The sequence below is a fragment of the Saccopteryx leptura genome, chromosome 3, assembly GCF_036850995.1.
Source record: "Saccopteryx leptura isolate mSacLep1 chromosome 3, mSacLep1_pri_phased_curated, whole genome shotgun sequence".
In the NCBI taxonomy this organism is placed as follows: domain Eukaryota; kingdom Metazoa; phylum Chordata; class Mammalia; order Chiroptera; family Emballonuridae; genus Saccopteryx; species Saccopteryx leptura.
The window spans coordinates 126,606,558-126,619,643 of NC_089505.1; the positions used below are offsets into that span (position 1 = coordinate 126,606,558).

The 13,086-nt window shown below is 46.3% G+C and overlaps 1 pseudogene; it reads right to left on the reverse strand.

The window, feature by feature from the left end:
• Positions 1-7,738: 7,738 nt before the first annotated feature.
• LOC136398315 (SNW domain-containing protein 1 pseudogene) lies at positions 7,739-11,441 on the reverse strand (annotated as a pseudogene).
• Between the last annotated feature and the right edge of the window lie 1,645 nt (positions 11,442-13,086).

Genomic DNA, 13,086 nt, shown 5'->3' on the forward strand with positions numbered 1-13,086 from the left:
CACCCCACACTCAGCCCATCCTACCATGTACCCCTGGGGAGGCCAAGCCTGTAAAGTTCTTAGCACACCTGAGAAATACAGGAAGCATTTGGTACTTACCAAGTAAAAGCCTATTTGAGCTCTGGAGTCCATCAGTTAGCTATAAGTCTATCTTGAACCTCAGTGGCTGTAAGACTCAGTTGGCTCACCTCCCTCTTTGACTTTCTTTGTCAGAGACAGTCCCCTGGGTTTAGTGGATGTGGTACAAACACCAGACTAGGAGTTGGAAACATACCACTGCTTTGCTGGATAACCAGAGGCATTTTACGCCTTCTCTGATCTCAGTTTCCTTGTCTATTACATGAAATGGTTAAATTCAGCATTAAATAAAATGTTACTATTGAGTACTGACCAGCATGTTCACATCATAATCACCATATCATTAAACTGAGTACTTATTATTTACCAAACACATTACCCCACTGTACCTTTCTCCATTTAATTCTTAGGACAAGTCAATGAGGTATTTTCCAAAACTCTAAAATGTAAACTTGGTAGGGGTCGTAATTTTTGTCCGCTATTTTCACTGATGTTTATCTTCAGCAATGCCTGGCACATAGTTAGTGCTCAAAAGCTATTTGTGGAACAAATGAATGGGAAAACAGGCTCAGGGAGGCAGCGATGTATTTGGCCAAGGTCTTATAGTTAGGAAACTCCAGAGCCAGAATGCCAATGCAGATCTGCCTAGCTCTAAAGTCTATGCTAATGCTTATTCACCTGCCATGTGGGTGTGCTTCCCATTTTATAGATGAAAAAATAGGCTCAGGAAATGCAGATGCACTCCAAGATCTCTACCGGCTCTCAAATCCTGTGGTTCTAAGCACGTGGGTCCCACTCTGCTGGAGTAACATCACTTTGAAAGCTGATACAATTGTCTCCTCTGCCCAGGACTCTTCTGAGGTCATGAGAGTACTTTTCTCTCTTCACAGAAGCAGGGTTACTGGCAAAGGCAGCCCAGGCTCGAATCCTGCTCTTCTATATACTGTGACCTTGGGCTAGTTCTTAATTTCTCTAAGCCCCAATTTTCTCATCTGTAAAATGGGTTCCATACTTCCTAGACCTCCCTTGAAGGATGTCTCTTCCTCTAGGCGGTGTTCTGCACACAGTGGACCCTTAATAATTATAGCTATTATTACCCTACACCGGAACAGCTTCAAGGTCAAAGCTTACTGCTACTGATATCTGGAGTCTGCTGGGGTCTCCTGGAATCTGATCGGAGGTTACCCCCTGGAGGAGGGTAGGGTCAGCTGCTATTCTTGGAGTTCATGGAACTCAGCCGGGTTTCAAGTTCCCTGAGGGGAGTCCTGGCTGGTCTGAAGTCAGGATGTTCTCCTGGACTGTCCACATGGCCCGGGCTGGAGAGAACCCTGGGGTACAGAGTGTGTTGCGGAGAGACCACATCCTCCCAAGGTTAACCTCAGCCTTTTAAGTATGTTCATTAGAATCTACTTGGTTCTCAGAAGGGCCCTGAGTGCTATTTGGGGATTTCCCTGAGAATACAAAGAGTTTTCAACATCTGGATGACAGGCAGCCTTGAGTAGTAGAAAGAGGGGTTATGAGACAGGCAGGACTAAGTTTTAGTCCCAGTGACACTACTCTATTGGGTCTGTTCTTTGCAGTCACTTCGTCAATCTGGGCTTCAGTTTCTTTGAAAATGATGAGAATGAGAGCTTCCTTAGAGGGTTATTGAGAGGATTAGAGCACCTAGCACAAATGCTCAATAAATGATCACTATTTAGACTGTGAGCTCTTAAATGGCAGGGACCTGTCATATTCAGCTCTGTATCTTCAGTGACCAACCTAGGCCCCAGCTGAGGTGAGCCTCTTAGTGTTGGTTAAATGAATAACAAATTATGGAGGGCACTGAAGAGCAACGCCTTATAGGGTCCCCATTTTTCACCACACTCACTCCTACCCTCCACACCCTAGTCTCTCTCCCCCACAACATCCCTGACTGCTGAGCATCTGCTCTCATTTTACACATTCCTGTATTAGGAAGCTCCCGTCCTAACAAGGCTCTCTATGCTGTCAAGTAGAAAGTTCTTCCTTCTGTTTAGACCTCTATAAACTGAGGTCTGTCTCCTTGCAGTTTTCAGAGGAGCTGAACAGATTAAGCCTAGTTCTACTTCCAGAAGACAGTCCTTCAGGGATTTTGAGCTACCTCATTTAACCCTATAACCCTCACATTAGCCCTGAGAGTAAACATCATCCCTATTTCAGAGATGAGGAAAATGAGGCTCATTTTTATGTGTCAGAGAAATGATTTAAATCCAGATCCTCCCCTAAAACACTACCTTTCTAATGCTCAATGATTCCACTGGAAGACAGGATTTATTTCCAAAGTCCCTTCCCTTCAATAAAGATTTATCAAATATCTGTACCAGGTCTTGAGGTAGGTACTAGGAATACAGATGAGTCAGATATAATCTATGTCTTTGAGGCACTTACAGCCTCTCCCAAACCACGTGGAAAGAACTGAGAGAGACTCGTAAGGACTGTCAAAGCCTCATAGACCTTGGTCTTCTAGGAGGGCTTCCACAAGGAAGTGACATCTGGATTGAGTTTTAAGGATTAATAGGAGTTGGCCTGGCTTGTTGAAAGTGGAGGGGAGGGACACAAGAAAGCAAGATGTTTTGGTCAAACTGCTGTGCAAAGAGCTGAAGGTGTGGAGCCCAGACTGCAGAGGCATAGTGGTACCAAGCTCAGGAGCTAGGATTATGTAATATACCACTTGAGTGGGTCATCCACTGTAGGACATAAACGAATCTCCTGGGATTTGCTTGCTTGCTTGCTTATTTATTTATTTATCTGAGAGAGAGAGAGAGAAAGAGAAGAAGGGGGAAAGAGAGAAGGGAGAGAGAGAGAAACATCAGTTTGTTGTCCCACCTATTCATGCATTTATTGTTCGACTCTTGTATGTACCCTGACCCAGGATCGAACCCGTAGCCTTGGCATGTCAGGACAATGCTTTAACCAATTAGGCTACCTGGCCAGGGTGGGATTTGCTTATTTAAAAATCCAGATTTTTTTTTATCATTTCTTCAGCTTTTGGCTAAGATCAAGTGTAAAATCCAGATTTTCATTTATTTCCTCTAGGTGAACCCAAGAATCTCTATTTTAAACAGGTACCCCCAAGAGATTGAGGATTAGTGGGTCATCATTGCTGTAGGGGACAAGAAATCTTTGAAAGATTTCAAAAAGGATTGAATTTTTGGTCTCTGTCTTCGGAGTCTCACAGACTAGTGAGGGAGAAAAATATGAAAACAAGTCATTATAATGATGGGCAAAGACTATTAATTCTTAGTACTTCAAGTGAGATATTCTTAGTATTCCAAGAAAAAAGAAAGTGCTATACTTAGACTCGTGATTCTTTGGCCATGAAGATATTAATAATGGTTTCTTGGCACTATGTTATAGAGCACATACTTTAGGGTGCCAGGTGGCACTGTTGGGCCCTTTTCCTTCATTATTTACAAAAAAAAAAAAAATTTTATAAATAAATTTTTATTTTAATGGAGTGACTTTTTTATTTTATTTTAAAGACACTTTCCTGAATAGAGCCCAAAAAATAGTATTGCTCTGTCACATGCCAGCTCCAGCTCAGACATGTGGTTTTCTTGATATGCAGTTTCAAAAACAGTACAGCCTGGTGGCTTATACTGATTCTTGGATGTGAAGACAGCCTGGCTTGATTTGTCTTGGGGTGGTCAGAAGGCTGCTAAAGTGCCACCGTGTACTCTTCAACTCAGCAAGTAGCCATTGGTGGCCTAGAACGGGCCCAGCCTCATTCTGGACACTGCTGACACCCTGTCCCTGTTTTCCGGGAACTCAGTCTTGTGGGAAGTGGAGACCATCAATACACAGAGAATAACACAGTGTGATCAGTGCTGTGATGGATGGAAATTTGGGGCACCAGTGGGCAGAGAAAGCTTCTAACCACCTGGGGGATGAAGGGAATGCTTCCAGAGTCTTAAAAGATGAAGGTCATTTTTATATAAAAGATAGGACAGTGCAGACAGAGGAACCAGCATCACAAAAACATGGCAGTAAGAAATACTCTGTGTGTTTTTATTTTTTTTGGCAGAGGTGCAGAGATTATAAACGGCTAGTTCCCTGTTGTAGAGACCCAAGTTAGGAATGAGATGGAGCTAAATATGGAGGCAAGGACTGTATCATGGGGGTGGGGAGACTTATATGTTGGGCAAAGAATGTTGGCCTTTCCCCTTTAGACAGTGGGGAGGCCTGATTTATAAACTGTAACACAATCACCACTCCTCAAGCCTGGGAGGGGTACCAGCTGGGAATAGTTTCCACTCTGGGCCCCCAGCAGGTGCAAGTCTTCTCAGTGACTCTCTACTAAGGGCAGCAGAGAAGGGAGGAGGGAGGAGGCAGGCCCCACTCCACCCTCCTCACCAGTCCAGCCTCCTGCAGCTGTTTTTTGACCTGAATACCCCTAGAGAGCCTCACCATCAACTCCCTGGGTTTAAAAGAATGTCAGCAAAGGCAGACTGTTTTAAAAGCTAGACTTTCACAAGCCAGCATTGCCACCTGGAGAAAAAATAATTATCTAATTGTAAAGTCTGGTCCCATAAAAATCTTATCAAACAAGCATTTATCATTCTATGATAAAAAGCTACTATTTAATCCTCTTAACAACCCTAGAAGGAATTATTATCCCCATCTGAGACAAAACCAAGCGTGACAAAACCAAGACCCAAAAAGTTAGGTAATTTGCCTAAGGTCACACAGCCAATAAAAGGCAAACCCCAGATTGGAACCCCAGTTAAGACCTTTAGACCTAAGAACTGCCAAGAATCTGGTGCCCCAACCTTAATGTAGAATCAAATGAAAGAGACCTAAACTGCATAAAAAAACCCAAAAAACTGTATTTTTCCCCCAGAAATGATTACTTTGGCTTTTTATAAATATAAAATTATTTTTGGCCCTGGCCGTTTGGCTCAGTGGTAGAGCGTCGGCCTGGCTTGCAGAAGTCTCGGGTTCGATTCCCGGCCAGGGCACACAGGAGAAGCGCCCATCTGCTTCTCCACCCCTCCCCCTCTCCTTCCTCTCTGTCTCTCTCTTCCCCTCCCGCAGCCAAGGCTCCATTGGAGCAAAGATGGCCCGGGCGCTGGGGATGGCTCTTTGGCCTCTGCCCCAGGCGCTAGAGTGGCTCTGGTCGCAGCAGAGCCACGCCCCAGAGGGGCAGAGCATCGCCCCCTGGTGGACAGAGCGTCGCCCCCTGGTGGGTGTGCAGGGAGGAGGGGGGATCCCGGTCAGGCGCATGCGGGAGTCTGTCTGACTGTCTCTCCCCATTTCCAGCTTCAGAAAAATACAAAAAAAAAAAAAATTTTTTTTTAATTCCTACTTCTTCATTCTTTGTTTGGTGCCCTAAACACTCACATTTTGGTATGCCTTTCACTAATCCAGAGTTGCACACATCTGTAGGATCTGAAGTCTAGGCATTTTCCCTCTGTCCTCTCACAAAAATTTTCAAGCAATTTCCTAAAACTTCTTACTTATTATTATTTTCTAATTTTTAAATGTTTTTTAAGTGAGAGGAGAGGAGATAGTGAGACAGTCCTGCATGAACCCTGACCAGGATCCACCCAGTAACCCATCTAGGGCCAATGCTCCAATTCAACTGAGCTATCCTCAGTGCCAAAGCTCAATGCTCAGACCAACTGAGTTACTGGCTGCAAGAGAGGAAGAGAGAGAGAAGGGGGAGAGGAAGAGGAATAGAAGCAGATGGTCGCTTCTCATGTGTGCCCTGACTGGGGATCAAACCTGGAATTTCTACATGCCAGGCCGATGCTCTATCCACTGAACCATTCGGCCATGGCTTTTGTGAAACTTTAACAAATTAAAATGTAATGTTTTCCTAAGTTAAAAAAAATTTACCGGTGCCTGACCTGTGGTGGCGCAGTGGGATAAAGCGTCGACCTGGAACACTGAGGTTGCCGGTTTGAAACCTTGGGCTTGCCTGGTCAAGGCACATATGGGAGTTGATGCTTCCTGCTCCTCCCCCTTCTCTCTCTCTCTTTCTCTCTCACTCCTCTCTCTCTAAAAATCAATAAATAAAATTAAAAAAAAAAAATTTACCGGCCTGACCTGTGGTAGCATAGTGGATAAAGTGCCGAGCTGGAACGCTGAGGTCACCAGTTCAAAACCCTGGGCTTGCCTGGCCAAGGCATACATGGGAGTTGATACTTCCTGCTCCTACCCCCTTCTCTCTCTCCCTCTCCTCTTTCAAATGAATAAATTAAATTAAAATAAAATACAACAATAGGTGCTTAGAAAATATTTCTAAAAAAAAAAGATTTACCAAACAGCTCAAAAATTTTTTGTTCTCATCTTGATCTCATAGGCTCTAAATCAATATGAATGGCTCCCACGTCCAGTCAGGTGCCCACGCTAGAAATCTGGTTATTTTTAAACCCCATGCCTGACTCCACCCACCTTCTATCCCTACATGATTCTCTTCCAATCTATTTTTCACATGAGGGTGATCTAATTTCCAAATGTGATTATTTCATTCTCCTGCTCAAAACCTTTCAGTGTTGCTGTATGACTCACAAGATAAAACCCAATTCGTCTAGACCCTCCGGCCTTCCCATCCCTCTCTGAGACTCTTGCTTCCCTTTCTCATAGCACCAAAGCATTACACTATAAGATTTTATTTTTTTAATCTTAATTTATTGATTTTAGTGAGAGACGAAGGGAGAGAGAGTAAGACAGGAACATTTATCTGTTCCTGTATGTGCCCTGACCAGGGATCAAACCAGCAACCTCTGTGCTTCAGGACAATGCTTCAACCAACCGAGCTATTTGGCCAGGGCAAGATTTTCTTTTTATTCATTTGTTTGTTTAAAGAGATAAACGGAGACAGACATGAAGGGAGAAAGATGAGAAGTATCAACTTGTATTTGCGGCACTTTAGTTATGCATTGATTGCCTCTCACACGTGCCTTGATGCGGGGTGGGGGGCTTCCAGCCCAGCTAACGACTTTGGGCTTCAAGCTAGTAAGCCTGAGCTCAGGCTGGCAACCTCAGGGTTTCAACCTGGGTCCTCAGAATCCCAGGTCAACATTCTATCCACTGCACCACCACCTGGTCAGGCTTGTTTTTATTATTTATTTATTTTTTACACAGAAGTAGAGATAGAAAGGGACAGACAGACAGGAACAGAGAGAGATGAGAAGCATCAATCATTAGTTTCTCGTTGCGCATTGCGACTTCTTAGTTGTTCATTGATTGCTTTCTCATGTGTGCCTTGACCGTGGGCCTTCAGCAGACGAGTAACCCCTTGCTGGAGCCAGCGACCTTGGGTCCAAGGTTTTTTTGCTCAAACCAGATGAACCCGCGCTCAAGCTGGCGACCTTGGGGTCTCGAACCTGGATCCTTCCGCATCCTAGTCCGGCGCTCTATCTACTGTGCCACCACCTGGTCAGGCCTATTCTTTTTTTAACATCAAACAAAAGGAAGCAGTCTTAATTTCATGTGTGGGACAGTATGTTTTATCAATGCCAAAATGTGGGAGCACAAACACAGTCCACTCTTTAAAAAAAAAAAGCTAAATAGTTCAAAGTAGAATTTTCCATCCTCCTTCTCCTCTAATAAAAATTAGTGCTGGGGGTCTCACACCCAGATTTTGTTTTTATCTGGCCCATATGACTTACATCTTTTCTGAAGAAAGGTGTATCTACTCCTTCCTTCTCTTCTTGCCTTCATGCTCATGTTCCTTGGGGCAGTTGCTATCTGAGAGTCTTGTAGAGTCACTGTGCTGTTTGGCTTCTTCCAAAAACATGTGCAGACCCTGGCCGGTTGGCTCAGTGGTAGAGCGTCGGCCTGGCGTGCAGGAGTCCCGGGTTTGATTCCCGGCCAGGGCACACAGGAGAAGCGCCCATCTGCTTCTCCACCCCTTCCCCTCTCCTCTCTGTCTCTCTCTTCCCCTCCCGCAGCCAAGGCTCCATTGGAGCAAAGTTGGCCCGGGCGCTGGGGATGGCTCTATGGCCTCTGCCTTGGGTGCTAGAATGGCTCTGGTTGCAACAGAGCAATGCCCCAGATGGGCAGAGCATCACCCCCTGGTGGGCATGCTGGGCGGATCCCGGTCGGGTGCATGCGGGAGTCTGACTGCCTCCCCGTTTCCAGCTTCAGAAAAATACAAAAAAAAAAGAAAAAAAAGAACAAAAACATGTCCAGACCAAAAGGGTGGTCCTCAAACCGAATTGGTCCTTCTCAACTTCTTTCCCTATGATCTGAACCAGAAAACTCCTTATCAGGAACAAATCTGGTCATCTTTATTCTGGCTTTTAGGTCATCATCATGCATGTCCTTATCCAGATTTTTACTGGGCCTATATATATATTCTGGGCCATATCTTTACCACCTCTCCAGGCTTGATCATAAACAATATTAATTTCATCTTGTCCATCTGCAAAATCACCGTCCATATGCTTGGATTGATTAAACAGCCTTTGGATCATATTGAACTTCATTGGAAGTCCAAGGACTGGGCACATGAAGAGCAATGACCTCACTGATGTCTTGATTTTAATTTCTCTGCAGTTTCAAACTCTTAACAGGAGCTGCCCTGGAGAGATTATGGCCATGCTGTCTTTTTGCCTGTCATGCTGATTCCATCCCTCTCATGTGGCTCCCCATTGTCTTTTTCCACATGGGTTTTGATCCCAGCTTTCCTCTCCCTGGCTTTCTGGGTCATTTCTCTGAGTTTCTCCATGTTTCTCCTTTTCTTACTCTCTACTTGAGCACACATTTCCACAGCTTCAGGAGCCTTCCAATCAATAATGTAGAAGGGCTTCAGTCAGTTTGGCAACATTTTCATTTATGTGAACGATCTACAGGCCTCTTCCATCAGCAGCCAGATGCTTATCTAATGCATGAATTGTATAACTCTTTGCATTTCTTTCAGGTTAAAAAATATAAAGAGGAATCTTCCACTCCTGTTCCTTCACAGTCATAAAGATTTTAGTGAGAACACTAATGAGAACACAAAACACTAGTCAACTATGAAACTAGTTCCCCATTAGACCAGTGGTCCCCAACCCCTGGGCCGTGGACCGGTACCAGTCCGTGGGCCATTTGGTACCGGTCCGCAGAGAAAGAATAAATAACTTACATTATTTCCGTTTTATTTATATTTAAATCTGAATGATGTTTTATTTTTTTTAAATGACCAGATTCCCTCTGTTACATCCATCTAAGACTCACTCTTGATGCTTGTCTCGTAAGTTCGACAATTATATTTAAAAATACCACAGTTTTTATGCAGGTCGCTTAATTTTATTTTGTGCATTTATCCGTCCCACCCTAAAGGCCAGTCTGTGAAAATATTTTCTGACATTAAACTGGTCCGTGGCCCAAAAAAGGTTGGGGACCACTGCATTAGACCACCCTGCCCCAGCCTGACAGAAAGGAGAAACATTGGAAACAGCTGGTAATCATGATTCAAATACCTGCTGGTCAGAAGATACAGTAAAGGTACTGCTTGCTGTGACCAGAATCTAATAACCTATTTTCAAACCTTGCCTCAAAGGTTGAATAAAAGTGAGAAACTGGGCCCTGGGTCCTGGCCGGTTGGCTCAGCGGTAGAGCGTCGGCCTGGCGTGCGGAGGACCCAGGTTCGATTCCCGGCCAGGGCACATAGGAGAAGTGCCCATTTGCTTCTCCACCCCCCCCTCCTTCCTCTCTCTCTCTCTTCCCCTCTCGCAGCCAAGGCTCCATTGGAGCAAAGATGGCCCGGGCGCTGGGGATGGCTCCTTGGCCTCTGCCCCAGGCGCTAGAGTGGCTATGGTCGCGGCAGAGCGACACCCCGGAGGGGCAGAGCATCGCCCCCTGGTGGGCAGAGCGTTGCCCCTGGTGGGCGTGCCGGGTGGATCCCAGTCTGTCTGACTGTCTCTCCCTGTTTCCAGCTTCAGAAAAATACAAAAAAAAAAAAAAAAGAGAGAGAGAGAGAGAGAAACTCGGCCCTGGCCAGTTGGCTCAGTGGTAGAGCGTCGGCCTGGCATGCAGGAATCCTGGGTTCGATATCCGGCCAGGGCACACAGGAGAAGTGCCCATCTGCTTCTCCACCCCTCCCCCTCTCCTTCCTCTCCCACAACCAAGGCTCCACTGGAGCAAAGTTTGCCCGGGTGCTGAGGATGGCTCTGTGGCCTCTGCCTCAGGCGCTAGAATGGCTCTGATTGCGGCAGAGTGAAGCCCCAAGATGGGCAGAGCATCGCCCCCTGGTGGGCATGCCGCGTGGATCCCAGTCGGGCGCATGCGGGAGTCTGTCTGACTGCCTCCCCGTTTCCAGCTTCAGAAAAATAACAAAAAAAAAGTGAGAAACTCAGCCACGGCAACCTGGATGTGAAGTGGCCTTTGACCTTTATGGAGGGTAAGTTAATATTATTTGCCTTTAATAACTTTTTGTGAACTGTAACATTTTGATACTTAATGCTCATTCCACTGTTCCTAGCCCTACCTCAGTATGTGATCCAAGGCAAGTAAGCACCATACTTCCTGGCAGGATTTGGTCCATAAAAATATAGCTCGGCACATCTGCCACCAAAAATCAAGTTAACCTAATGTGGAGAAGCAGCTGTGTTAGGCTTGCTCACTGGTTTACAGGCTGCAAGCACTTTGCCTGATTGGTGTGTGAGCACGTGGCAGTGTGACATGTGCTGAGGCTTAAGGCTATGGATGCTGATACTCAGGGGGACTGTGGATGGCGAATTGTCTGCTCACCACTGTTAGGGGCAATTTTGCTGTGGTTTTTTTTTTTTTTTTGCCTGATACACGGTGTTCCCCTTGCCTGTGTGCTTGTCCGCCATTGCGAGACTCTATTAAACAGAATGGCCCAACGCTTTCCAGCTCTGCAGATTCTCTACCATCTGCCCAAATCCAGTGTGGACCTGCCTGGCCTCAGCCACCGGCATTACATCTGGTGTAGTGGGCAGGATTTAGAGCTGGTTGGTATGGAGCCACCGACACCCTTAAAGGGTGGAACAGAGGAGTGGCTGTTTCCAGTGGCTCTCCTGTTGGGGATCATGGGCTGGGTGTTTTCAACAACCCTGCGAGAAGAAACCAAGAGCTCTGTGTGAGAAGCTGCTCAAGGTTGAAAGCTTGAGGATGAGCTGCAGACTGAGCAGCAATTACTGCAAGAACTGGATTGAGTGCTGGAGAAGGAGGCCGACTGGGTTTGAGAGCTGCAGTCTGAGATGCGCCTGGAACTGGAATGGTCTCTGGAGAAGGAATTACAGGTTCATGAGCTCCAGTTTGCACTGGAAGCAGAACATTGGCACCGTCAGCTGTTGCAGAAATAACTGCAGGTTCAAGTGCTCAAGCTTCAGCTTCAGGCCAAGAGCCGGCAGCTGCAGGAGCCAAAGCAGGCGTAGAAGCAGCATCCGTGCTGGAAGAGTGGCTCCGAGTTGACAGGAGCAGGTGTTTCCAAGTCCTCCTTTTCTGAGAGGGAGGCTCGGGCTGAAGCTGCTATCCACAGACTCAGAGCCTGGCCACCTGTCACCCACAAGGTAAAAATCCAGCAGCCAAGAGCACCCAGGGGCAGGCACAACCCCCTCCACAGGTAGTGGAACACTCTATGGTCCAGCCCAACACCCAGACAGAGCTGATGGAGTTGGGGGTGAAATTCAGGCAGGAACCCACTGAGCACCTGGCAGCCTGGTTGCTGTGGTTGTGGGACATAGAGGGTGGATGGTATCATGCTCTCCAGAACAGAGATGGACTGTCAGGCTGTGAGGGCTGCTGTCTGTGCTGCCCTTCTAACAGGAGAAATGGGCCTGTAAAGGTTACCTGAACATAGATGTGGGTAGATTCAATAGCGGCTGGGGAAGATAGGGAGAAATTGGATGGCAAGCCTAATAGAGTCTTGTTGGAGCTTTGGCAGCAGGTTGAGTCAGAACAATGTTTCAGCCACTTAAAAGGCAGGGGAAGTGGGTGGCCCCAGTATCTACCAGGAAAATGGATGGCGTCCAGGCTGCAAGGTTACAAGATTACTTATTGGAGACAGCTGAGGGAGAGGAGGATTCCACCCCCCCCACCCCCCCACCCCCCCACCAAGACCTGTTATCCCAGTTTGAATGGGGGAAGGCCAAGGGATCCGTCCATGGGGATGGGCGGGGTCTGGAGAGCCCATGTGAAATTGGCAATCCACTGATCCCTTTCTAATGTGCAATAGGTGTTGGCATTAGAAGGTAATAGGTGGAATGGACTTTCATTTTGGTGCTTTGCACAGACAGCTGGGCTGTCTATCCTGGACTAATCATTGAGCAGTGTAATAGACTCTTGGACTGTGACCAGAGGGGAACACCTTTGCTGGACGAACACACACTTGCGGACAGTATTATGAGAGAGCCTGATTGGGGGGGGGAACCTTTGGAGGCCCTCCTGCACTGGGAAGCTGCTCTTACTCAGTTGCAGAGATGCACCAAGGTCATGTTCTTCAACTGACACGGCCCTGGACTATACAGGCCCTCCCACCTACTGTGGGGTGGGGAGTTAGAGGTGGGCCTCCAGTTAACTCCCTGGGCAGAGTGCTCAGGAAGACATTGAAGGGCACCTTTGTAATTGTCATTTTTGGTAACAGTTTATGTAGGTAATGTACCTATTGTGAGGTGAGCAACTCTAAAGGTGTGGAATGTGGGGAGGCAGCTGTGTTAGGCTTGCTCACTGGTTTACCGGCTGCAAGCACTTTGCCTGATTGGTGCATGAGCACATGCATCAATATTAAACAGAATGACCCAACACTTTACAGCTTTGCAGATTCTCTACCATCTGCCCAAATCCAATGTGGACCTGCCTGGTCTCGGCCACTGGCATTATACCTAATTCTTCAAAATTGCAAAACCCATTATTTAATTCAAAAAATGTTCTTCTTAAAAGATGGTTAAACAACATTATTGGGTCAAAAAATGTTGCTGGGGGTAAAGGGTAGTGAGGGTAATTGTTTAAAGCTGCATTCAAGAGAATATAGTATTTTTATAGCCAACAATTTCCGCTCCAGCATTTAAATTTTTTAAAAATGTTTAGTTT